The 25,133-nt window shown below is 41.8% G+C and overlaps 1 pseudogene across 1 annotated transcript; it reads left to right on the plus strand.

Annotated features, from left to right (window-relative positions):
• The first annotated feature begins 1,449 nt into the window (after positions 1 to 1,449).
• LOC124036090 lies at positions 1,450 to 23,838 on the plus strand (annotated as a pseudogene). The gene is made up of 3 exons (XR_006838849.1): positions 1,450 to 1,920; positions 21,534 to 21,713; positions 21,980 to 23,838. The product of XR_006838849.1 is annotated as an alpha/beta hydrolase domain-containing protein 17B-like (transcript).
• Positions 23,839 to 25,133: the final 1,295 nt, after the last annotated feature.

Raw genomic sequence — 25,133 nt, forward strand, 5'->3', positions numbered from 1 at the left:
TCACCTTACTATAGAGAAGTGGTTTCAGAATCGTCATAACTACATATCTTAACATCTGAGCATGATTCCTGTCCCCCAGCCCCATTTTTAACGAAAATAGATTATGGAAGCCTATGTGTGAACTAGACTGCCCCCACCCATTTCTGACCTATAACCTGGATATTAAAACATACACGCCATAAAATTGTATTTGTCACGTGCTTTAACAGCAGGTTTAGATTAGCAGTGAAATGCTTACTTATTGCCCATTCCGAGCAATGCAAAGTAAATAATATAAAATAAAAACACAAGGAATAAATGCACAGTAATGACAACTTGGCTGTATACACAAGGCACCAGTACAGTCGATGTGCAGTGGAACAAGGTAATTGAGGTAGATGTAGAGTGATTAGGCAACGAGATAGTGGAAGGGAATGGCATACATTAAATGGACCAGTCAGGACTGGAGATTGAGAAACATACATTTCCAAGTGTCAGTGAGAGGGAATTACAAATGACACCAATATATTTTCTTAAAGCATGTGTGGTTCCAAGAATACATTAAACAACTAGCCACTTCTCCAGAGGGACATTTTGATAGGACATCATTGAAATAACAGGCAGTGCAGATGGATAATCACAAAGGCGCTGACCAACAGGCTCTTATAAACCCAACTAAATGCTATTTCTGAAAAGCAAGCCTGGGACCGAGGAGGCATCTGAAAAGCTACTCTATGTACTCGCCGTAGCAAGAAACTTTGAGGCAGACTGATGAAATCCTCATCAGTACTATAGCTGTCGAATGATCCCAGGGCCAAGGCCATACACTATTGATTCTCTTCTGCATGTATGTAAAAGCAGCTTTGTTGAATGCAAGCCTAGAGGAGTTCATGTGCATTTCCCACTTATCCACCCTGACTTGTTATTGAACTTTGAGAATCCTTGCACACCAGCCTAGTAGCCTAAACCTTCGGGCTCGACTCTTCTCAGGGTTCGCCGAACCAAAAATACATGTTTAACCTTAACATGTTTTAGATACAGGGTTTCTGTTTATCAGTTAGAGAGTTTAAGCAGAGGTGAAATCTGGTTATATGCTATAACATGTGTGACTCATGGTGGGTTGTTGGTCTGTTTGTGGATTGAGTAATACATCAGTGGTGGAGACTCAGCTGTTAGTCACAGCTGTGTGTCTGAGCATACTTTCAAAATGGCCATCAATAACTGGGGTGTGCTTGTGCACTGGGCTGGATAAGAGACATGAGGTGTACAATTAGCCTAACCACATGTAAACACGCGTGCACCTTAAACCCTCTCATTTGTCCTCCATCTTGGGGAGATCATGCAAGTGTTGGCTATTTAATGTGCCATGTCAATGAAACCTTTATTAGTAATAGTGAATGATGAGCAGTAAATGGTAATTCCCCCCCCCCCCCCCCCCCCCCCCCCCCTCCCTTGCCCCAGCAGGGTTTGAGGATGAACCACTTGTCCCTAAGTGAGCTGTGCTGCCTATTCTGCTGCCCCCCCATGCCCCAGCAAGATCACCTCCAAGCTGGCCTTCCTGCCCCCGGAGCCCACCTACACCCTCTTGTGTGACGAGAGCGGCAGTCGCTGGACCCTGCACCTGTCTGAGCGAGCAGACTGGCAGTACTCGGCACGTGAGAAGGACGCCATCGAGTGCTTCATGACTCGCACTTCGCGTGGAAACCGCATCGCCTGCATGTTTGTGCGCTGCTCGCCCAGTGCCCGCTTCACGCTCCTCTTCTCGCACGGCAACGCCGTGGACCTGGGCCAGATGAGCAGCTTCTACATCGGCCTGGGCTCACGCATCAACTGCAACGTCTTCTCCTACGACTACTCTGGCTACGGGGCCAGCTCGGGGAAACCTTCGGAAAAGAACCTGTACGCCGACGTGGACGCCGCCTGGCACTCCCTCAGGACACGGTAAGTAAAGGGACCAGGGGGCGGAGTTGATGGTGGAGGAGTAGCTGTCTGACGTTGTTGTTTCCTACCAAGAGTTGTTGACTGTCTTTTTACCTTCAGCTCGCTCCATGGCTTATACGCCCTAGGTTGGAAAGCAAGGTGGGGACAACTTTTCTTGTTCATTATGATGATTGAAAATGTGTAGGCTATGGTGTCTCCTCTCCCCGTCCGCCCCATAGGCAATGGTTTTCTGTTCACTGGTTCTTCTAAGCCACCCCTATGGCCTTCCATTTATCCATCTCAATGAATTGATCCCCATGAAACCTCTAGTCTCAACACTCTCCTCTCTTCTGCCCTTTGTCCTCTATGACATCCCCTCTCCCTCTGTCTGTTTTCTCTTGTCGACAGCTCTCGGTCTTTGGTGGGGTCCTATACTAACACGCACAGCTTCCCTGTGTCTTCGCATGTGAGATGTTTAAGCTGGATAGTTTGTTTGTGGCTTTGTTTATGCACAGTTTTTTTGGGGGGGGGGGGGTGGAATAAAAGTGAATCCATTTTATTTCCTGCATCATGACGGCAAATCAAAGCAACAAACAAATGAGTCAGAGGAAAGATGGAACATCCAAACACACAAGGAGAAAGACGGAGACAAGAGTGACTCACACCAAGTGTCACGTAGGCCCAACTTACCCACCATAATGACATTGACTAGAATAAGTGGTCCTCCATATAATAGGCTTCCTGGGGGGGGGGGGGAGTCAAGTTAAACAGGAAACTATTATCATACAGAGACGAGTCTACATACAGCAGGTAATACTGTAGCTAGGGCTGAGAAACCTGTCTGATTGCAACTAGTCTTACATTTCAGTATGATGTGATTATGAATTCATTATGAAAGTAAGTAAGCATTGGTTATATGCAACGCAGTACATGCTAGTTAACCTAGTAATATCATCAACCATGTGTTTATTTTATTAGGTAAGTTTTTAATGCTAGCTAGCAACTTACCTTGGCTCCTTGCAGTCACAAGGTCCTTTTGATGCTGCACTTGCGTAACAGGTGGTCAGCCTGCCAATCGGTCTCCTCGTGGATTGCAAAACAATCGCCTTCCAAAAAATGCAGATTTACCGATTATTTTTATTTATTTTTTAAATATATATATATATATATTTTTTTTAAAATTTGTTATGAGAACTTGAAATCGGCCCTAATTAATCGTCCCACCTCTATACAAGACACCTGTCTGAGTGGACTGATCCATTGTGGAGGCCATGGGGATCAGTCTAAAACATGCTACTGAAATTATATATCTTTGTTACATAAGAACAATGGTGCAACACTAAAAAAGTATAATTGTGTTATAAAATAAATGTGCTTTGTCCCGGGTTGGTTAGTGGTCACTGTCCACGGTTCTGAAACGCATCATTGCGCTGTTGAATTGGTGCCTTTTCCTAGACCATGTTGCTATGTGCATAATAACAAGGTTAACTTCATATTAGTGTTGATCAATGCGGCAGAGGCAGCAATAGAATGAGATGAAACAGCCCTTGCCTTATTGTCTAACAAAAGTGAGGAGAATGTCTGCAGTATTGAAGGTCCCCAAGAACACAGAGGAACTCTGGAGCTCTGTCAGTGACCATTTTAAAGAATGGAAGAAGTTTGGAACCACCAAGACTCTTCCTAGAACTTGCATCCCCACCAAACTGCACAATCAGGGGAGAAGGGCCTTGGTCAGGGAGGTGACCAAGAACTCGATGGTCAGGGAGGTGACCAAGAACTCGATGGTCACTCTGACAGAGCTCCAGAGTTCCTCTGTGGAGATGGGAGAACCTTCCAGAAGGAAAACCATCTCTGCAGACCGAAGCCACTCTTCAGTAAAAAGGCGCATGACCGCTTGCATGGAGTTTGCTAAAAGGCAACTAAAGGACTCTCAGACCATGATGAAAAAACATAATCTGGTCTGAAGAAACCAAGATTGAACTCTTTGGCCAGAATGCCGAACGTGAAACATGGTGGTGGCAACATTATGCTGCAGGGATGTTTTTCTGTAGGGACTGGGAAACTAGTCACGGTCAAGGGAAATATGAACGGCGCAAAGTACAGAGATCCTTGATCAACCTTCTCCAGGCCATATTGTGCCCTCTTCGGATGGGATTAGTTTTACTGGGGGAGGTCGGGTAATGTAATTATGAGCACAAAACGCCAAATCTGTAATTTTAGCCCCGTCCGAATCTGCCAGTCAGTAATTGTATATTTTTCTCCCCAATTTCATGGTATCAAATTGTCCCATCGCTGCAACTCCCTTACGGACTCGGGGGAGGCTAAGGTCAAGAGCTGTGTGTCCAAGCCACACTGATTCTTGACAAAATGCCCGCTTAATCCAGAAGCCAGCCACATCGATGTGTCATAGGAAACACTGTACACCTGGCGACTGTGCCAGCATGCATGCGCCTGGCCAGCCACAGGAGTCCCTAGAGCGCGATGGGACAAAGCCATCCCTGCCGGCCTAACCCGGATGAAGCTGGGCCAATTGTGCGCCACCCAGTGGATCTTCCCGGGTCATGTCCGGCTGCGACAGAGCCTGGACTCGAACCAGGATCTCTAGTGGCACAGCTAACACTGCAATACCTTAGACCACTGTGTCACTCGAGGCCAGTCAGTAATCTTTACATGGCAGGAGAGTAACTATTCCAGCCAGTAATTTATTTATTTATTTATTTATTTGATAACTCCATGGTCCTCTCATAATACTAGTCCTGTACAAATAGACATTCCTGTGTTGAAAGAAGTGTTTGACAGGTGTTTGCGTAAGAAAACAATAACTGATTCGATAAGTTGAACTAAGTGCTGCGCATTAACTTAGGCTTCATGTAGGACATTTGTATATGAACTCTCACCTTGAATGCTTTTGTTTGTTTTGTGCGTCTGAATTTAATCTTGTCAAATGCATCAGTAAAGAACCCTAAGCCTATTTAATTCAACCCTTGCTGTTAATAGATATTAAAGCAGAATACAAACTTTCTCATCCATAGCGTTAAAACGCATCTCAATTGCATTTAGTTCACATCTGAACTGAAGATCACCAAAATATCATGATGATTTATGATCCCACTTCCTCAATTCAAATATTATAGCGACAGTAAACCAAAGATGGTTTAGAAACTTGAGCTTGGTTCTCAAGTTATCAGTGTGGCCCTAACCCTCTCAACATGTTAAAATAATGTATATTCATTCCTAGAATTAAAAACCTCCAGGCTTCTGTCAGAACTGTCATTTTATTGACCAGAAATAAGAATTATAGGGGGCAGTTAAAAAAATAATAAACTAAACCAAATCCCATCTGAATCGTCCTCTGGAATAACAAACATTCTGGAGTAATGATTACATGACCAATGTTCTCTAGTAATACGAGTCCTGTGCGACTCGGCCTTTGGTCATGTGCATGTGATATATGTCACGTGAAGCGCGCCAGGGTTGAGGGAATAGGGAATGTTTTTTTTTTTTTTTTTTTCCTCAACAAATGAATGATTTCGGTACAGAGCTTTTCAGTCAAATGACTGTAATTATGTTGCCGTTTCAGCAACACTGACAGTGGGATGAACACTTTGCTGTTCTATGGTGGTCGCTGCAGCAGGGAGGAGGGAGACGATGGGTTCTTGTCACTCACTGTTTTTTTAATTTTTTTAACACAGCGCAGGCAGCAATTCTGAGCCCTGCACAATCAAATCAATTGCTGTTTGTACTCCCTCTAGTAGTTTTTCTTAATTATTTAATCAGTGTGCTTAAAGCATCAGACATGCTCAATATATGGAAAAATACAAGTTTTATTTAAATGTAGACCAATCGATTGGTCGAAAGAGCAGAACTCTTGGTCGACTAAGATCTTATTTAGTCAGGGACAGCCCTAGTGTGTGTTGTAGGGTGAGGTCGTCTTTAAATTTTTTTTTTTTTTTTTTACCTGAGTAGTCGGGTGACTCAGTCATGAGTCAGAAGGTGTGTCCCACACCGTCAGCAGACCGCTTTGCCGGTGTGTACACACACTCTTTATTGTTGCATATTGTCCTAGGGTATAGGGCGTACAGCCAGTATCCGTGTTAAGGCATTGAGGCCCCACACCTGGGTGTGTCGGTAACACCATCTCCTCTCTTCACCACCCAGAGAGAGGGAGACTATAGGGACGAGGGAAGTAGGCTGAGATCCGGACTGGGATGGACCGAGGACAACCTGTTTAACGAACCATGTCCTAGATAAGACCACTTTATCGAAATTGCTTTCATAAGACTGGTGTGATTGCGTTGTGTACGCAAGTAGGATGCGTACACACGTTCAGTGTGTAGTATACACTTTGTGAAATTGTTGCCACCCGTTTGTGAGATTCTGGAACTGAAAGGGTTTTGTTTTCTCAGTGTGAGCCTGCTGTGGTTGGGAGGGCTGTCCACTCCTATAGAATAGTGCTGTATAATTTTCTTTTCAATTGGACTTGGAGGTGTTCCAGCAGTCAATCCTCCGAAGTCTAATATTGACTGGTAGCCTAGCAACAGATCTCCAGTGAGGTTTCAGACAGAATTTTATAGGATCTCTACTGAGACCCAATGCTACCCCGGCAACAGCCTGTGCCCCAGGAAGTGAAAACGACAAACTTCCTAATCAATCATATTATTGATTGGAGACAAAAGGAAGGTCTCTTCCCCAGCATTGAACACACACACACACACACACACACACACACACACACACACACACACACACACACACACACACACACACACACACACACACACACACACACACACCATAGGGCAACCCACACAGTAAGTGGTTTTATTAACTCGTGGTTTGTAAAGTCATTTGGTATGGGGCGACAATGCCCTGCACACAATGGCAGTAGTGTCCTCCGTCTGAGGGTAACCAGTCAATCTTCAGTTCCGATTGACATGACTGGGAGCCAGTGGCGGCTGCTGAGGAGAGGACGGCTCATAATGGCTGCAATGGAGTTAATGGAATGGTAGCAAACATTCCATTGACACCATTTATTCCTCTCAGCAGCCTCCACTGCTGGGAGCAGCTATTACTAATGTACAGTCGGGTATGTAGCATCAGGTCCTCTTAAGTGGAAAAATAGTACAGAACACAAAGTACACAAGACCGAATTTGCTTATAGCCTGACTGCTTCCTCCTTGAGCTCTCCTGTCAGTTCTGTTCTTCCCTTCTTTCTTCCCTTACATTTGCTCACTCGCTCGCTTAGCCTACTTCCTCTCTTTCTCTAGTTTTCGCTCTCTCAATATTCTATTCAAAGGGGCTTTATTGGCATGGGAAACACGTTTGCATTGCCAAAGCAAGTGAAATCAACATAAGTGAACACTCAAAGCAACATCAACAAATAACTTAAGTTAATATTGCACTACTTGGTTTCAAAAAGAAATACATTACAAGTGTTATAATATTCACTATGTACAGTTTTTTAGCAATGTTCAAATAGTTCTAGTACCAATATCTGTTCACTTACATTCTGCTATTTGTGTTATTTACTATTTAGAATTATTGTGTTCCACTGGTTGCCCTTTTCACATGGCAATGGGCCAGATATTGTTGACGTGATTGCACAGTGTGGAATTTTGGGCTAAGAGATGGGGATTTTATCAATGTTCGATTTGTTTTCACATTCTTTGTGGCTTTGTGGGAAATATGTATCTCTAATGTGGTTACACATTTGGCAGGATGTTAGGAAGGGCAGATCAGTTTCCCCCTCATTTTGCGGGCACAATAACCTGTCTTCTCTCGAGCCAGGTGACTCTCTCAATAGCAAGGCATTGCACAGTCTGTACATATTCAATAATTCTGGGTCAGTCACAGTGGTCAGGTATTCTGCCACTGTACTCTCTGTTTAGGTCCAGGTAGCATTCCAATTTGCTGTTTTTTTTGGAGGGTGGGATGGTTCTTTTCTAGTGTGTCAAATAATGATCTTTTTGGTTTCTCATAATTTGGTTGTGTCTAATTGTGTTGCTGTCCTTTGGGCTCTGTGGGGTCTATTTGTATTTGAACAAAGTGCCTCAGAACCAGCTGGCTGAGGAGACTTCCTCTCTAAGTTCATCCTTCTCTCGCTGTAGGTGTGGACTTTGGTGGAATGTGGGCGTTGCTTCCTTTTAGGTGGATGTAGAATTTAACAGCTCTTCTGGATTTGGATAACTTCCAGATGGTCCTAATTCTGCTCTGCTTGCATTGTTTGGGGTTTTGTGTATATTTTTTGCAGAAATCTGCATGCAAGTTCTCAATAGTTTATTTTGTTATGGCTGTGACTTTAATTGAATAACGTGTTATGGATGAAGACGTTAATATGCAACAAGTCCTCTTAATGTTGACGGAATATGCACGCATGGAAGTACCTGGCCTGCTTCTCACAAATGTAGGGAAGTACTTAGCTAGGCTTCAGTCATTTTTCTATTATTATTTTTTTCCTTCTCACACATTAAGTCAATTAATCCCTTTTATAAATGTTTTATACATCCATTCAAATCATAGTTCCTCACAGTATTTGAGAAATCTTTCTAACACACTCCCCCTCTAATCGGTGTCGCTGATGAATGGGCTTATGGCCATTTTTCTATGGACGTGTGTTTGTTTCTATTTGAATCATTGTCAATTTTATCTTCATACAATAAGCATAGCTGTCCCCTTCATCATTTCCTTGTCAATTTCATTATCTTATAGGTTTTCTGAAGGTAGGCTAAGGTAGTCCTAGGTGTTTTTAATGTTGTCAAGAAAAGCTAATGTGGGTATATATAGTATTTAAATATATATATATTTTTGTTAACAAATAAAAGAGGAATAGTCACATGCAAACTATTTACATTGCCAGGAATCCTAAACAAAAAAATCATATTCATTAATAATACAAGTTGATTGCCTTTTTTAAAATTTTAGTTAAAGTAGTGCCATAACTTTATAAATGAGTTTAAACAAGTTTTGAATTGGACCATTTGTTTAATATGAAATTTACCTAGTATTAGCAGTTGATTTAAATATACTACATCTTTATCTGAATTTCTGACATAAACCATAAACCTGGTCATATTTTTTTTTGTAACAAAATTATACTACAAATACAGGAAAAACACGTGCAAAAGTGTCTTTTTTTATACCTTTATTTAACCAGGCAAGTCGGTTAAGAACAAATTCTTATTTTCAATGACTGCCTAGGAACAGTGGGTTAACTGCCTGTTCAGGGGCAGAACGACAGATTTGTCAGCTCCGGCTACTAGTCCAACGCTCTAACCAATAGGCTACCCTGCCGCCCCATCTCCATTCCACAGAAATCAGTTATTCAGCTTAACTTTCCAAAACATGTTTCACAGGATAAATTCTATTAGATTAGGACCTGCGCCGCTTCCTGTGTGAGGCAGGGTCGTACTCTGCGGATGTTGTAGAGCATGAACCTACAGGAACGGGCCACCGCCTTGATGTTGGTTGAGAACGACAGGGTGTTGTCCAGGATCACGCCAAGGTTCTTAGCACTTTGGGAGGAGGACACAATGGAGTTGTCAACCGTGATGGCGAGATCATGGAACGGGCAGTCCTTCCCCGGGAGGAAGAGCAGCTCCGTCTTGCCGAAGTTCAGCTTGAGGTGGTGATCCGTCATCCACCCTGATATGTCTGCCAGACATGCAGAGATGCGATTCGCCACCTGGTCATCAGAAGGGGGAAAGGAGAAGATTAATTGTGTGTCGTCTGCATAGCAATGATAGGAGAGACCATGTGAGGTTATGACAGAGCCAAGTGACTTGGTGTATAGCGAGAATAGGAGAGGGCCTAGAACAGAGCCCTGGGGGACACCAGTGGTGAGAGCGCGTGGTGAGGAGACAGATTCTCGCCACGCCACCTGGTAGGAGCGACCTGTCAGGTAGGACGCAATGCAAGCGTGGGCCGCGCCGGAGATGCCCAACTTGGAGAGGGTGGAGAGGAGGATCTGATGGTTCACAGTATCGAAGGCAGCCGATAGATCTAGAAGGATGAGAGCAGAGGAGAGAGAGTTAGCTTTAGCAGTGCGGAGCGCCTCCGTGATACAGAGGAGAGCAGTCTCAGTTGAATGACTAGTCTTGAAACCTGACTGGTTTGGATCAAGGAGGTCATTCAGAGAGAGATAGCGGGAGAGCTGGCCAAGGGCGGCACGTTCAAGAGTTTTGGAGAGAAAAGAAAGAAGGGATACTGGTCTGTAATTGTTGACATCGGAGGGATCGAGTGTAGGTATTTTCAGAAGGGGTGCAACTCTCGCTCTCTTGAAGACGGAAGGGACGTAGCCAGCGGTCAGGGATGAGTTGATGAGCGAGGTGAGGTAAGGGAGAAGGTCTCCGGAAATGGTTTGGAGAAGAGAGGGGATAGGGTCAAGCGGGCAGGTTGTTGGGCGGCCGGCCGTCACAAGATGCGAGATTTCATCTGGAGAGAGAGGGGAGAAAGAGGTCAGAGCACAGGGTAGGGCAGTGTGAGCAGAACCAGCGGTGTCGTTTGACTTAGCAAACGAGGATCGGATGTCGTCGCCCTTCTTTTCAAAATGGTTGACGAAGTCATCTGCAGAGAGGGAGGAGGGGGAGGGGGAGGAGGATTCAGGAGGGAAGAGAAGGTGGCAAAGAGATTCCTAGGGTTAGAGGCAGATGCTTGGAATTTAGAGTGGTAGAAAGTTTCTGTCTCTGCTTTAGCAGCAGAGACAGAGGAGGAAAATGTAGAGAGGAGGGAGTGAAAGGATGCCAGGTCCGCAGGGAGGCGAGTTTTCCTCCATTTCCGCTCGGCTGCCCGGAGCCCTGTTCTGTGAGCTCGCAATGAGCCACGGAGCGGGAGGGGAGGACCGAGCCGGCCTGGAGGATAGGGGACATAGAGAGTCAAAGGATGCAGAGAGGGAGGAGAGGAGGGTTGAGGAGGCAGAATCAGGAGATAGGTTGGAGAAGGTTTGAGCAGAGGGAAGAGATGATAGGATGGAAGAGGAGAGAGTAGCGGGGGAGGGAGAGCGAAGGTTGGGACGGCGCGATACCATCCGAGTAGGGGCAGTGTGGGAGGTGTTGGATGAGAGCGAGAGGGAAAAGGATACAAGGTAATGGTCAGAGACTTGGAGGGGAGTTGCAATGAGGTTAGTGGAAGAACAGCATCTAGTAAAGATGAGGTCGAGCGTATTTCCTGCCTTGTGAGTAGGGGGGGAAGGTGAGAGGGTGAGGTCAAAAGAGGAGAGGAGTGGAAAGAAGGAGGCAGAGAGGAATGAGTCAAAGGTAGACGTGGGGAGGTTAAAGTCGCCCAGAACTGTGAGAGGTGAGCCGTCCTCAGGAAAGGAGCTTATCAAGGCATCAAGCTCATTGATGAACTCTCCGAGGGAACCTGGAGGGCGATAAATGATAAGGATGTTAAGCTTGAAAGGGCTGGTAACTGTGACCGCATGGAATTCAAAGGAGGCGATAGACAGATGGGTAAGGGGAGAAAGAGAGAATGACCACTTGGGAGAGATGAGGATCCCGGTGCCACCACCCCGCTGACCGGAAGCTCTCGGGGTGTGCGAGAACACGTGGGCGGACGAAGAGGGAGCAGTAGGAGTAGCAGTGTTGTCTGTGGTGATCCATGTTTCCGTCAGTGCCAAGAAGTCGAGAGACTGGAGGGAGGCATAGGCTGAGATGAACTCTGCCTTGTTGGCCGCAGATTGGCAGTTCCAGAGGCTACCGGAGACCTGGAACTCCACGTGGGTCGTGCGCGCTGGGACCACCAGATTAGGGTGGCCGCGGCCACGCGGTGTGGAGCGTTTGTATGGTCTGTGCAGAGAGGAGAGAACAGGGATAGACAGACACATAGTTGACAGGCTACAGAAGAGGCTACGCTAATGCAAAGGAGATTGGAATGACAAGTGGACTACACGTCTCGAATGTTCAGAAAGTTAAGCTTACGTAGCAAGAATCTTATTGACTAAAATGATTAAAATGATACAGTACTGCTGAAGTAGGCTAGCTGTCAGTGGGTGCGTTGTTGACACTACACTAATCAAGTCGTTCCGTTGAGTGTAATAGTTTCGACAGTGCTGCTATTCGGGGGCTAGCTGGCTAGCTAGCAGTGTTGTTTACGTTACGTTGCGTTAAAAGAACGACAATAGCTGGCTAGCTAACCTAGAAAATTGCTCTAGACTACACAATTATCTTTGATACAAAGACGGCTATGTAGCTAGCTGCGATCAAACAAATCAAACCGTTGTACTGTAATGAAATGAGATGAAAATGAGATACTACCTGTGAATGCGACCGGGTTGTGAGTCTATTCGGTAGCTGTTGGCTAGCTGTTGGCTAGCTGTTGGCTAGCTGTTAGCTAGCTGTCGGCTAGCTGTCGGCTAGCTGTCGGCTAGCTGTTGGCTAGCTAGCAGAGTCTCCTACGTTAAGGACGACAAATAGCTGGCTAGCTAACCTCGGTAAATTAAGATAATCACTCTAAGACCACACACTCTAAACTACACAATTATCTTGGATACGAAGACAGCAAAGACAGCTATGTAGCTAGCTAACACTACACTAATCAAGTCGTTCAGTTGAGTGTAATAGTTTCTACAGTGCAGCTAATCAGTGGACGTTAGCTAGCTGGCTAGTGAAGACTAATTGCGATAATTACGCAATTATCTTTGATACAAAGACGGCTATGTAGCTAGCTAAGAAGAAATTGCTAAGATTAGACAAAACAAACCGTTGTGCTATAATGAAATGTAATGAAAAAGTTATACTACCTGCGGAGCGAAGTGACGATGCGACCGCTCACTCCAACCCGGAAGTTGTGAATGAAACTTCCTTTACTTTGTTACTGATACAATATGTGTTAGCAATTTTCCATGCTTTACCCCCTTTTCTATATCACCATAGATATCTGATCAAAATAATCTTGCTGAGGGAATTGTAGTATCACAAACAATATTCCTAATCTGTTTATTAATACATTTTATCTTTGATGTTAATATTGCCAATGAATATATTAGCTACAACCCCCCCCCCCCCCCCTGGAATCGCATTTAAAAAAACTGCATATTCTTTCGGGGTTATTGGAATTTTGAACTTATCAAGAAATTCCCCATTTGAGAGTCGATATCCATCATCATTATCATTCAGTAACTGGCATCGTATATCTTTGTTGTTCCATATAAACTATCTGTGAGGGGGAAAAATTGTTTATACGCTAACATCCAAGCTTAAATTGCCTGCTTATGGAATTTGGTTAACTATACTGGGATTTTTATCAACATCAAAATTACATTGAAGCAAAAATTCTAAACCACCAACAGTCAAATAAATACTTAGGGAAGACATTCCAAATACTGTTCTGGTTCAACATACTTCAGGATCCAATTTATTTTAAAAGTGTTATTTAGAGTATTGAAATCTAAGACCTCCTTGTTCTTAGGTATTATGGAGAATATCTTTTTGTTGATGGAGGCTTGTTCCTCCAAATAAAATGATAATCTTATCTAAGTCCTTTACAATTTTGGTGGGTAAGCTAAGTGATAACAAGCCATAAACCGATCTGGATAACCCTTCAGCTTTGGATAATAAAACCCAACCATAAAGCTAAATATCTCATCAACCACAGGTTCAATTTCTTCGTTTTCTCAATAATGGGGTTAAAGTTCAATTCACTCCTCCTTTCATACTTGCACATTCCAAGATAAGGTAACTTATCTTTAATTGGAATACCATATACTTCCTGTGGAAATAAGACTGACTTATTGATATTAATTTTCAAACCCCAAACCAAGGAAAAGTCTTCAATACAGGAAACTGCTTTAGAAACCTCAATTCTGTCTCTTAAAAATATGGTGGTATCATCAGCCAGTTGACAGTTTAAATTCATTGCCAAGTGCCTAAACACCTTAAATTCCCTTTCTTGATTTGAAGAGCCATAATTTGAGTAACCAATAAAAATTGAATAATTAGGCAGCCCTGCATAATGCCACGGCCAATATCAAATCTTTGGGATGTCCCGTGAGCTAATTTTTCAGAGCAAGTGCAACCACTATATAAAGTTTGGACTGCTTTCAAAAAAAAGTCACCAAACACCCAAAAACGTATTGCTTTGAACATGAACTCATGTTCTACAGTGTCAAAAGCTTTATAAAAATCAACAAATGTAAGAGAACGATCATCAAGGATGAGGTCATTATAGTCGGTCATATCTAAGATCAACCTGACGTTATTACTAATGTGTCGACCATGCATAAAACCAGATTGTTCTTCATAAATTATGAAGCACGCCTTGTTTAAACCTCTTAGCAAATACAAGGGCAAATAATTTCCCATCATTGTTCAACGCTTAATGGGTCTCCAGTTGTCTATATAAAGAGTATCCTTATTAGGTTTGGGAATCAATGTAATTACACCTTGCTTTAAGGAAGCCGGTAACTCTCCTTTTTCTACTGATTCGTGAAACATGGCAAGAGTGAAAGGAGTCAATTTATCATTGAATGCTTTCTAAAACTCTCTTATTAAACCATTTCCAGGGGACTTATTAAGGCTTTTAATAGTCTTATCTCAATTTCAGATAACTCATCACAAAAATCCCTGAAATCATTATTTATCTTCTTAGCAATGTTTGCTGCATTGTCTAAGAAAAGCCAACATATTGGATGTTGGCTGGGCTGATGTATACAGATTCTGATAAAACTGGGCCACATGCTGAGATTTCTTTTGGAATTTAATTGGGAGTATTATTAATAACAAATGTGCATATGGAAGTCTCTTCGCCTGCCTTTTTCTCTAAATTAAAGAAATATTTTGTATTTTTCTCTCCCTCTTCCATCCATTTTCGTCTTGATCTTAAAAACGCTCCCCGGGCCTTTTCCTCGTAGATACAGTCTAACTGCATTTGCAATGATGGCTCCAGTAATTCGTTAAGAGTTAGTTTAGTTTTTTTGTTGTATAATCCATTATTCCCTTTGTCATATTCCTTCTCTCTCTTGGCACGATCAATTTCTTTCCCCATTGAAATATCCAAAAGCCTTTCCAAATTTCATTATCTCCCAGTAACTTCCAAACGTATTCATAACACAGGCACAATTCCAGTATTTATCAATCATTCCTGCTACTTCCTTCTTAAATACTTCATTCTCTAGTAAAGTCTCATTCATTTTCCAGTAACCTTAAAAAAAAATTGGGGGACAAACCATGCTTATTTATCTTTATTGAGATTTCCCTTTGGTCTGTTAAAATCAATGGTTCAATTGCGACTGTATCAATCTTGTCAGGCATATCTTAGATATCAGCCAGAAATCAATACAGGATTGTATAGCTACATCTTTGGTATAATCTTATCTGGGTTCTTATGCCTCCAAATATCTAGAACACTTAACCGTAGACATATATACCTTCTCATTAACAGAATTACAATCCTTAGGCCATCTATCTAGATTATCATGTAATACGGTGTTAAAATCTCCACCCCATATTACTTTGGCCAATGGAAATTTAGACAGAATTTTACTTATTTTCCTCTCAATGTCTCTAAATAAAATACAGTTACTTGACTTGTTATTGGAAGCATAAGTATTTACAACAGTGAATTGAACATGGTTGACATCTACCAATAGTATAATCTCCTTGTATTATCTGCTTCATGACTCAATATATGACCCTTAAAGTTGCCTTTTAAAACAGCGACACCTGCTGACCGATTAGTACCAAATATCATTCCCGCATTGACACTTCCAAAACGCAGTATCTGTGGAACAGGCATGAGTTTCTTGAATGAAATAAGTCTGCACTGACCATTAAAATAGAAAAATAAATATTTCCTTTTCACAATATTACGTATTCCCCTGGCATTAATAGAAAAAAAAATGGACATTTACTATCAGTGACTATATGAAGAATGTTAAACTTGTATACGTTCACATGAATCTGGTTCTCACAAAAAGAAAAGATCTTACTAGTTGCAAATAAAAACAGTCCTTTGCACCATGCAAGTGGTTGACCTAAATTATATATTTTGTTTTTAAATCCAATTGCAAATAACATTGTACTGTAGATTGGAAAAACGAATAGCCGTCAAGCTGACATTAAGTGTCAGTGTGAATTTCCCTGCCATAAAAAATAAATTGTGTATATATCACTCTTGCTTTGATGTTCTCATCAGATTTTTCTGCTATTCCATCTGACTATATCGGTCATTCTCGTTTAACTTTGACTCCATTTCAGTGAGTTTCTTCTCCTGCTTCAGAGTTTACTTCCTCAGCATTGAAATCAATCCTTTTCTTCAGGTTAATGATACTGTTCTTTTTCACTAAATCCATGATGTCATCTGCGCTCTTTGATTTTAGCCGTGAGGATGCGGACGATGTTGTCTCATTGATGGTTCACTTCTCAGCTTCCTTGGAATTTGCTCTTTGGTTGGAGTATTTGGGTATGAATCACATTCACCCCTTTTTCTTCTTTTTTTTTTACACTGCAAGCATATGAGTGAGTTTCAACAATTCCTCTTCTCTCCTTGGATGTTTCAACATCATCATTATCTCAGCAACAGTTTGGTCATGTCCTGATTCCATGCTACTAGCTATGAAGACGTTAGCAGGTTAACTTAACTACACACGTGGAAACGTTTCGATCGCTAGCTTGTTGGAAATCGTCAAATATATTTCAATGGTTTGATTAATTACAAAATTTATTAATAATAGCTACATTGTATGGTTATCATTTTTGTGAAAAAACAAATTGCATTTGCAATCTAAAACTATCAACTTTGTGAGAGAACCCTAAAATTGTCGCCACCCTCATGTCGCCATATCAAGCCGACCCCCAGAAAAGCAAATATTTCTGACACTGTTGGCTTTGATGCATGCTTTTAACGTGGGTTTGTGTGAGTAAACTGATTCTCTCTCTATGTCCATCCAGAAGGTTTCCTAAAGTAGCCTGTTTGGACTCTTTAAGAATCAAACGCTCCTGACATGATTTTTTAAAAAGTCTTTATAAAAGGCCTATTTTCAGTAGCTAAGGCTACATTATTTCTCTCATTACAGTGTACTCTTGCGAATATTTTGGCAAAAGTGGGACGAAACCCATCAGACTTCGTTTGAATGGTTTTGTGTCAATAGATCTGTATATTTAAAAAAAAAATGCAGAAATGCCAACTGACAAGATAGGCATATCTTTATTTTGACTCCGTTAATTTTATCAATACAAAAAATGTGACATATCCCCCTCCAACCTGACATTTGTTGATTTTAATATTAATGTAATAACCTGAATAAAAATGAAATGCCATGATAATAATGAAGTGTAATGGCTTGTTTCAAATGGGTTTTTATTAAGAACCATATCCATGTTAACAAGTTTATGAACAGAATTGTAACCCCCCCCCCCCCCCCCAGGCATTATTCTGCCCTTAACCTCATATTCTAAGACTGCCACAGTCCTAGTGTTTTGTCCCATTTTTTTATTTTTTATTATTTTTTATTTTTTGTGTGAATTCTTATTTTGTGAGTGTGCCCGGGTTCCATAACAGATGTAATATTTTGGGGGGGGCCAGATCCTTTTTGGGGTGTTGCGTTTTATGTTCCTATTGATGACATAGGTAGAAGGCCCTTCTTGCCTTGTGGAGTTCACCTGTGACGTTACAGTTTAGGCCGAGGTAGGTGTAGTTCGTGGGCTCTAGGGCAACGGTGTCTTGATATCATTTATTTTCTTTCTCTCTCGCAGATTGCATTATTGGCATGAAATACAATTTGATAGCTTTCCCATTAAAATTCTATTCAGTATTTTGGGACAAATTAGACCCTTGTTTACACACATCACTCAATGCAGTAATTCCATGTATAAATCAGTTCAGTTATATGAAAATCTGGAGTCCCTTTCTCATTCGAGGCCCATAAGTTGAATACAATGTGACAATCAAATGATAGCAAAGGTTATAAGTAATAGAATGGCAAATCTCACCAGACTTGATACATAGCAGGGTTTATTAAGAAGAGACGCTTAAATACACAAACATGTTTCGGTTTAATACAATACGCCCCCAAAAAATAAGATATAGATTGATCAATAATGTCTATTGATGCAGAAAATACTTTTGACCATCTGGAATGGCCTTCTCTTGTTGAAAACTTTCAACTTTCCAGCTGAAATAATCCGTTTTGATAATAAAAAATATTGTAGAAATGTCCTAAAGCACAAATAATACATTATCTGAAGATGAAATTGATTTTAAAGGGGCACAAGACTGGGAGGTCCACTCTCCTGTTTGGACCTGCAATTGAACCGCTTGCAGAAAGAATTACATGACTCAAAATGGGTTTTTGGTAAACATGAATATAAACTTTTTTGCAGATCTTCTGATTTATACCTGACTGTCTGTGTTTTATTGAAAGTTCAATGCCCCCTTTGCTTAAAAATGCTCAAAAATACTCATCACAGGATATAAAATGAACTTGTAAAAAAACTAAATGGCAATAAGAAAAATAATTACTCCCAATCCTGTTAAGTGGACCACAAAAAAAAAAAAATACTTAGGATGCTTCAGTGACAAATTTATAAAGAACTTTTATTTAATTTCTCAGCAATATGAATGCAGATCTAGTAAAATTAAATGATCTTCCCATAAATCTTACAGGCAGAATAAGCCTCTCTTAGACTGGCACATTTTCTGTAATACCAATTACCCCACCGAAGGCTTTCTTTAAAAACGTGTACTCTGTCATAACAGGTATTTATAGAAATTCATTAGGAAGATGTAAAGTGTTCCTTTTAAAAATAATAATAATCGGAGGGTGGTTTTTAACCTTCCAGACTTGGAATTTTCAACTCCCTACCCAAGGCTTTTACTTGTGACATATCGTTAAAAGTGGAACAGTGGTACATATTGAAGATGCTCATCCCCAGAATCTTTTTGTCTATTTTCAAAAGCTAAGAACATTAACAACTTCATAGTTTACAACACTATGACAATATATAGAACACAACCTGTGGCCTGTTTTCAAGAAGCTAGGCTTATGTCGCACATCACTACTTCACAGTACCTGGAGGAAACATGGCAGGGACGGGGAGACTAGTCAGGATCGAGGGAAAGATGAACAGAGCAAAGTACAGAGATCCTTGATGAACCTGCTCCAGAGCGCTCAGGACCTCGGACTGGGGCAAAGGTTCACCTTCCAACAGGACAACGACTCTAAGCACACTGCCAAGACAACGCAAGATTGGCTTTGGGACAAGTCTCGCAATGTCCTTGAGTGGCCCAGCCAGAGCCTGGTCTTGAACCCGATCGAACATCTCTGGAGAGACCTGAAAATAGCTGTGCAGCGACGCTGCCCATCCAACCTGACAGAGCTTGAGAGGATCTGCCGAGAAGATTAGGAGACACTCCACAAATACAGGTGTGCCAAGCTTGTAGTGTCATACCCAAGAAGACTCAAGGCTGTAATCACTGAATACTTGTGTAAATGTTTGGTTTGTCATTCAAATGAAATAAAATTGTATGTGTGTGGACCTTACTGTGAAATGGGGTATTGTGTATAGATTGAAAAGGGGGGGGGGGGCATTTAGAATATGCTATAATATAACACAAGTCAGGTCTGAATACTTTCTGTATAATAGGCACCAAACGGCTGAAAACACACAAACTGGGAGGGATTACTTGGACGTCCCTCTTCAATGAACATAATTGTCCCCCCTGTATTGGTGGTGTCACTGTAGTCAATCAATAATATCAACATCAATAACAAGGCAGGAACCTAGTAAGAAACCTGGAGGAATCAGGCGGGCTGGAGATGCAGCGGGATCGCACAGTAGATTCCATGTGTATGTGTAGTGACTGGGGCTGTCCCCGACAAAATAAATCATATTGACAGAATAGTCTGCTATTTTGAGGTGAAAACATTACAGGTTATTAGTGGTGGTGCTTTATGCCAATCAGAAATACTATCAGATCTCCAAATGGGCAATTTTATATGCCTACATTTGCGCGTAGGCAAGGAAGCGGAGGGCTCCAAACAAAAGACAATGTCGACTAATTGGGGTCAGCCCTAGTAGTGACACTAGTAGAAGTGGCGAAGAGTTCCACAGACAATACGAGGTGGGAGTGACGGAGCGAAAGGATCTATTTAATTTAGTTTGGATTGGTCTCGGCTCAGGGAATACATTGATGGGGTGTTAGAGCTTGCGTAACCATGGAGCATGCTCAGTGAGGTGAAGTGAGTTCATGCTGAAATTGGTCCTTTTTGGCCTGGCAGAACACACACGTTCAGATCACCTGACCGACTGTTACAGCCCTGACTTTACTGTATATCAGATGTTTTAGATTAATTTATCATCGTCAGTGTGTTTTGACAACCTCTTGCTATTTTATGCTTTGGCCGGCCTTTTATAGCCTGGCAGTAAAACCAGTAACTAGATTAGATGTATCTGATATAGGCTAAAGATGAAATCCAGGCCTAATGTTTGAGGTACTGCAGCTCAAAACAGTTGCATGTAAAGAACAGGCTGAAGTTTTAAATTCCTCACACAGCTGAGTATTTTAGTTATTTTATATAGGTTAATTCCTATGGGACCTTGTCAAATGGGGAAACTCATACACAGTCCATTGGCTGGCTTTGACCTGTGAGCCTCCGCCCCATCACGTGCCTGTGCTGTCACGCTCAAACCAGTTGGATGACCTACTCTGGGGTCAAAGTTCACAGCCTGGCCTGGCTGGATTTCACTCGCTGGGAGCAGAGGATGTCTGAAGCGTCAATACAAAAGCTTTGTGTTCATCATGCACCAAATGGAAAAAGACTAAAGTGGGAAGATACTCTTATTCATTTCGGTTGCAAAACATTTTCTGTTACATGCCCAAATGAACACACCCCATGCTCTGTTTTTGTGGAGCTTCTTTGACTCGCCTTTCTAAAGAGAGATGTTTTGAAAGCCTACTAGTTGCATGTTACTGATTTTTCATTTTAATAATCAGAAAATGAGGTTGTTCCATGATTTTATTTTACTTATAGGGCATAGTGGATAACATTTTGTAATTTAGTGGACACTCTTATCCAGAGTGACTTACAATTAGTTAATTCATCTTTAAGATGGCTAGGTGAGACAATACCACAATCGCATGAAGTACATTTTCCTTCAATAAAGTAGGTCTATTTCTTAGCACAGTCAGTGCTAGTAGGTAGAGACATTTGCCTTTTTTGGGTGTTAAGGCACGCTTCATATATTAATTTTAAAAAATAGAGGTGCTGTTGCTGGGTTAGGTAGAACTAATGTTTGTTCTCAGTCCTGCAGCGGTTTAGAGCCAGGATCATCAGCTGACTGGCTGTGTTGGTCACATTCTCCATAATCGGCTATGGAATTCTGTCTCTCGCTTGTGCCATTTAGCAGACACTTTTATCCAAAGTGACGTATACAGCTCTAACTCCTTTTTATTTCTCTATTTCATTTTTCTTTGGTCTTACTGACATGTCAATGGCCCCACACCTATCCTTTACTTCCACCTTTTCATGACCAATTGACTTCTGACCTGAGTAGTGACTGAATCATGTCAATGGAGACTGACTATCTGTGACTACATTATCATCCTGATCTTGACCAGGCCTACATTATCATATATTAGGTTATTTACCACCTTGATGCTGATAATGTTTTAACCCGAGGGTGTTCTGTGTCTCCCCTCAGGTACGGAATTAGGCCAGAGAACGTGATCGTGTATGGTCAGAGTATCGGTACGGTCCCGTCCGTGGACCTGGCGGCACGCTACGAGAGCGCCGCGGTCGTACTGCATTCCCCCCTCACCTCTGGCATGAGAGTGGCCTTCCCAGACACCAAGAAAACCTACTGCTTTGATGCCTTTCCCAAGTGAGAGACACGCACACAGAGATCATTAAAGCAGTCATGTTTGAGTCACTCTAGATTCAATAGCCCCATCTGGTGGTCCTTGGTTGCCACCAGGTTATGGATAATTACACTGTTGACAAGGCTAAAAGGGGAAGCTGCCTGCTGTTGAAATGACCACATTGTTCATGTCATCTGTTTCAGCATTGGGGGAAATTATACTTGCCTAACTGTTCCCTTCCTCTTTTGTGTTTGTGTGCGTGCGTCTGTCCTCGCCTTGCCTCCCAAAGTATTGACAAGATCTCCAAGGTGACGTCTCCAGTGCTGGTTATCCACGGGACGGAAGACGAGGTGATCGACTTCTCCCACGGCCTGGCACTGTACGAGCGCTGCCAGAGGCCTGTGGAGCCCCTGTGGGTGGAAGGTGCCGGCCACAACGACGTCGAGCTCTACGGACAGTACCTGGAGCGCTTGAAACAGTTTGTGGCCCACGAGCTCGTCAACTTGTCAACTTGACTTCGACCCTTAGTCACCCACCTGCTGCAACTGTGAACATTTTGAAATGCCCATCCTTTTTTTATTTTAAGTTTTGTATATTTTAGTTCATCATTTGAAACAGCTTGGTGATGAGAGACGGAGGGGATGATGGAAGGATATAATAACATGCCATTTAGCAGACGCTTTTATCCATAGCGACTTAGTCATGGGTGCATATATTTTACATACGGGTGGTCCAGGAATCCAACCCCACTATCCTAGCTGGAATGTGCCCTTTACCAACTGAGATACATTGGACCACTTGAGTGTACTCAATTATTGTGTGTTTTGAGCACAGAAGAGCAGTTGGATTCTGTGTGCTTGTCACATTTTTTTGCTGCCTTTCAGGATGCGGTTCTGGTCCAATGTATGGACATCTGACACACACCTAAGAGGTTTCTGTGGAGTAGCTATGATGGATGGAAGACTGGACCACCACTCAACTAAGTCTGTATTGACTAAGGAGCCAAATCTACTACAATGTGGTCAACATGGATGTTTTGTTTATTTTTATATATATATGTTTGCACCTATCATATGTTACATAGAACTGTACAAGATAGAACTCTGACATTTTAAAATGGCAGTGCCAGTGTTCCCAACTGTTCAGCATATTGAAGAAAGCACTGGGTACGGACATCATCCTAGAAACCTCTCAAATTGTATAAGCAATACAAAGCTTTTTGTTTCATGTATTCTTTCAGTAAAGCTGCTACGACTCAATTTTATATAGTAAAATGAATAATAAAGCTCTATCATTTCAGAGGAATAGCATTTCTAGATATTGATTTTGTATAAACTGCTTGCACACCTGGGGTAGTTATTGTAACATAGTTTAAGACTCTTGTCACTGATGCCATAAAGCTTTGAAAAACAGTCGAAGTCGTTAATGCGTGATAGGAAATTGCTTTGAAGACAGCTTGGTTTTAAGGAGGATACAACTGGACTCTTGCGCACTTTTTGTTTAACTCTTATATCTGACAGAATACATGTTTTTTTCTGAGGGGGGGATTTCTGAGCGACCCTATTAATGCAGAATAAGGTAAAACATTTACCAATCACATACTTTATTCTATTAGTAAGACACTAAGTGGAAGCGGATTTTGTTATCAAGTGCTACTGCATGCCATGATAGGCTAGTGTTTTCTTAACCTTTTTAGCTGGCTCAATTCTGGCTAGCTCAAGGCCATGCATGCTACCCATAACCTCTAGTTTTGATTGGTACTGTCTGATGAACTGTTTGGATTGGTTGTTGATATTAGAGTAATCAAGAATGGTTAGGATTGGTTGTTGCCGTTCGATAATGTGTCGTTGAACTCTACTGGAGACTTTTCTGTACTTCAATGTAATGCTTTCATCTGTTTTCAATTTATAAATAGTTTGTACTTGGACAAGCCTCTAAATTATAGTTGTAAGTACTACTGTAACTTGAATATGATCCGGCATCCATCTGTGGTGAGCATTTCTAAATTATTCCTGATGACCGTTGAAAGATATGGTCACCCAGACGATGTGATTTCTGTTTGTTTTTGTTTCCAAGACGCTGCATTACTGAAGGAAATTATGTAACGTTATCTTGATTAGTGATTAATAAAAATGGATATAAACTAAGTATTTGAGGAATGAAAACATCTTTGCTGAATGGGTTGTTGCATGTTGTAGACACTGAAATCACTAGCTGACTAGACACTCACAAGATGGTGGTGCCTTCAGAAGTATTAACCCTGACTTATTCCACATTTTGTTACAGCCTCAATTCGAAATGGATTTTTCTCGCCCATCTACACCCAGTACTCCATATTGACAAAGTGAAAACAATGTGTTTTTAGACATTTTTGCCAATTGATTGAAATGCTGATCTTATTTAGTTCAGTACTGACACCCATGAGTCAATATTTTGTAGTAGCACCTTTGCCTGCGATTACGGCTTTGAGTCTTCTTGGATGTCTGTATCAGATTTACACATCTGGATTTGGGGATTTTCCCTCTTTCTTTCCTGCAGATTTTTTTTCAAACTCTTTCAAAAAGAGTTTTTTTCAAAAAGACTTTCCACAGATTTTCAATGGGTTTCAAGTCTGGGCTTTGGCTGGGCTGATCAAGAACTTTCACATGTTTGTTCTGAAGCCGTTCCAGCATTGCTTTGGCTGCTTGGGGTCATTGTCCTGTTTGAACCACCATGTGTCATGGTAGGGATGGTGTTAGACGGGGAATGAGCTGTGCCAGGTTTACTCCAGATATAGCGCTTTGCATTCAGGCCAAAGAGTTGGGTTTTTGTCTCACCCGATCATAGAATATTTTGCGTTATGATCAGTCTTTCACGTTCCTTTTTGCTCCAGGTGCCCCTCTAATAGAGGTGTAAGTACAAAATATAATCAGCGCATGCACGTTTTTGGGTTTCAGGCAAAAGTTGGCATTGATTTAAAAAAAATACTTGGTGCGAGTGCGCTCACCTCCCTACAAACTTTAGACCATGCATATGCACATCTTCTAGTGGTTGCAATATTTTATTGCAAGCTGGCAAGTATGTAATCAAATTTTATTTGTCACTGTAACGGCGTTCTTCGTTTGTAGAAAGAGAGTTGGACCGAAATGCAGCGTGGTGGTTACTCATGACTTTAATGAAAAAAGTGACACATGAAATAACTATACAAAATACAAAAACAACAAACGGAACGTGAAACTTAATTACAGCCTATCTGGTGAAACTACACAGAGACAGGAACAATCACCCACGAAATACACAGTGAAACCCAGGCTACCTAAATACGGTTCCCCATCAGAGACAACAAGAGTCACCTGACTCTGATTGAGAACAGCCTCAGGCAGCCAAGCCTATACTAGACACACCCCTAATCAACCACAATCCCAATGCCTACAAAAACCCCAATAAGACAATACAATAACCCC

The sequence above is a fragment of the Oncorhynchus gorbuscha genome, linkage group LG05 (assembly GCF_021184085.1).
Source record: "Oncorhynchus gorbuscha isolate QuinsamMale2020 ecotype Even-year linkage group LG05, OgorEven_v1.0, whole genome shotgun sequence".
NCBI lineage: Eukaryota > Metazoa > Chordata > Actinopteri > Salmoniformes > Salmonidae > Oncorhynchus > Oncorhynchus gorbuscha.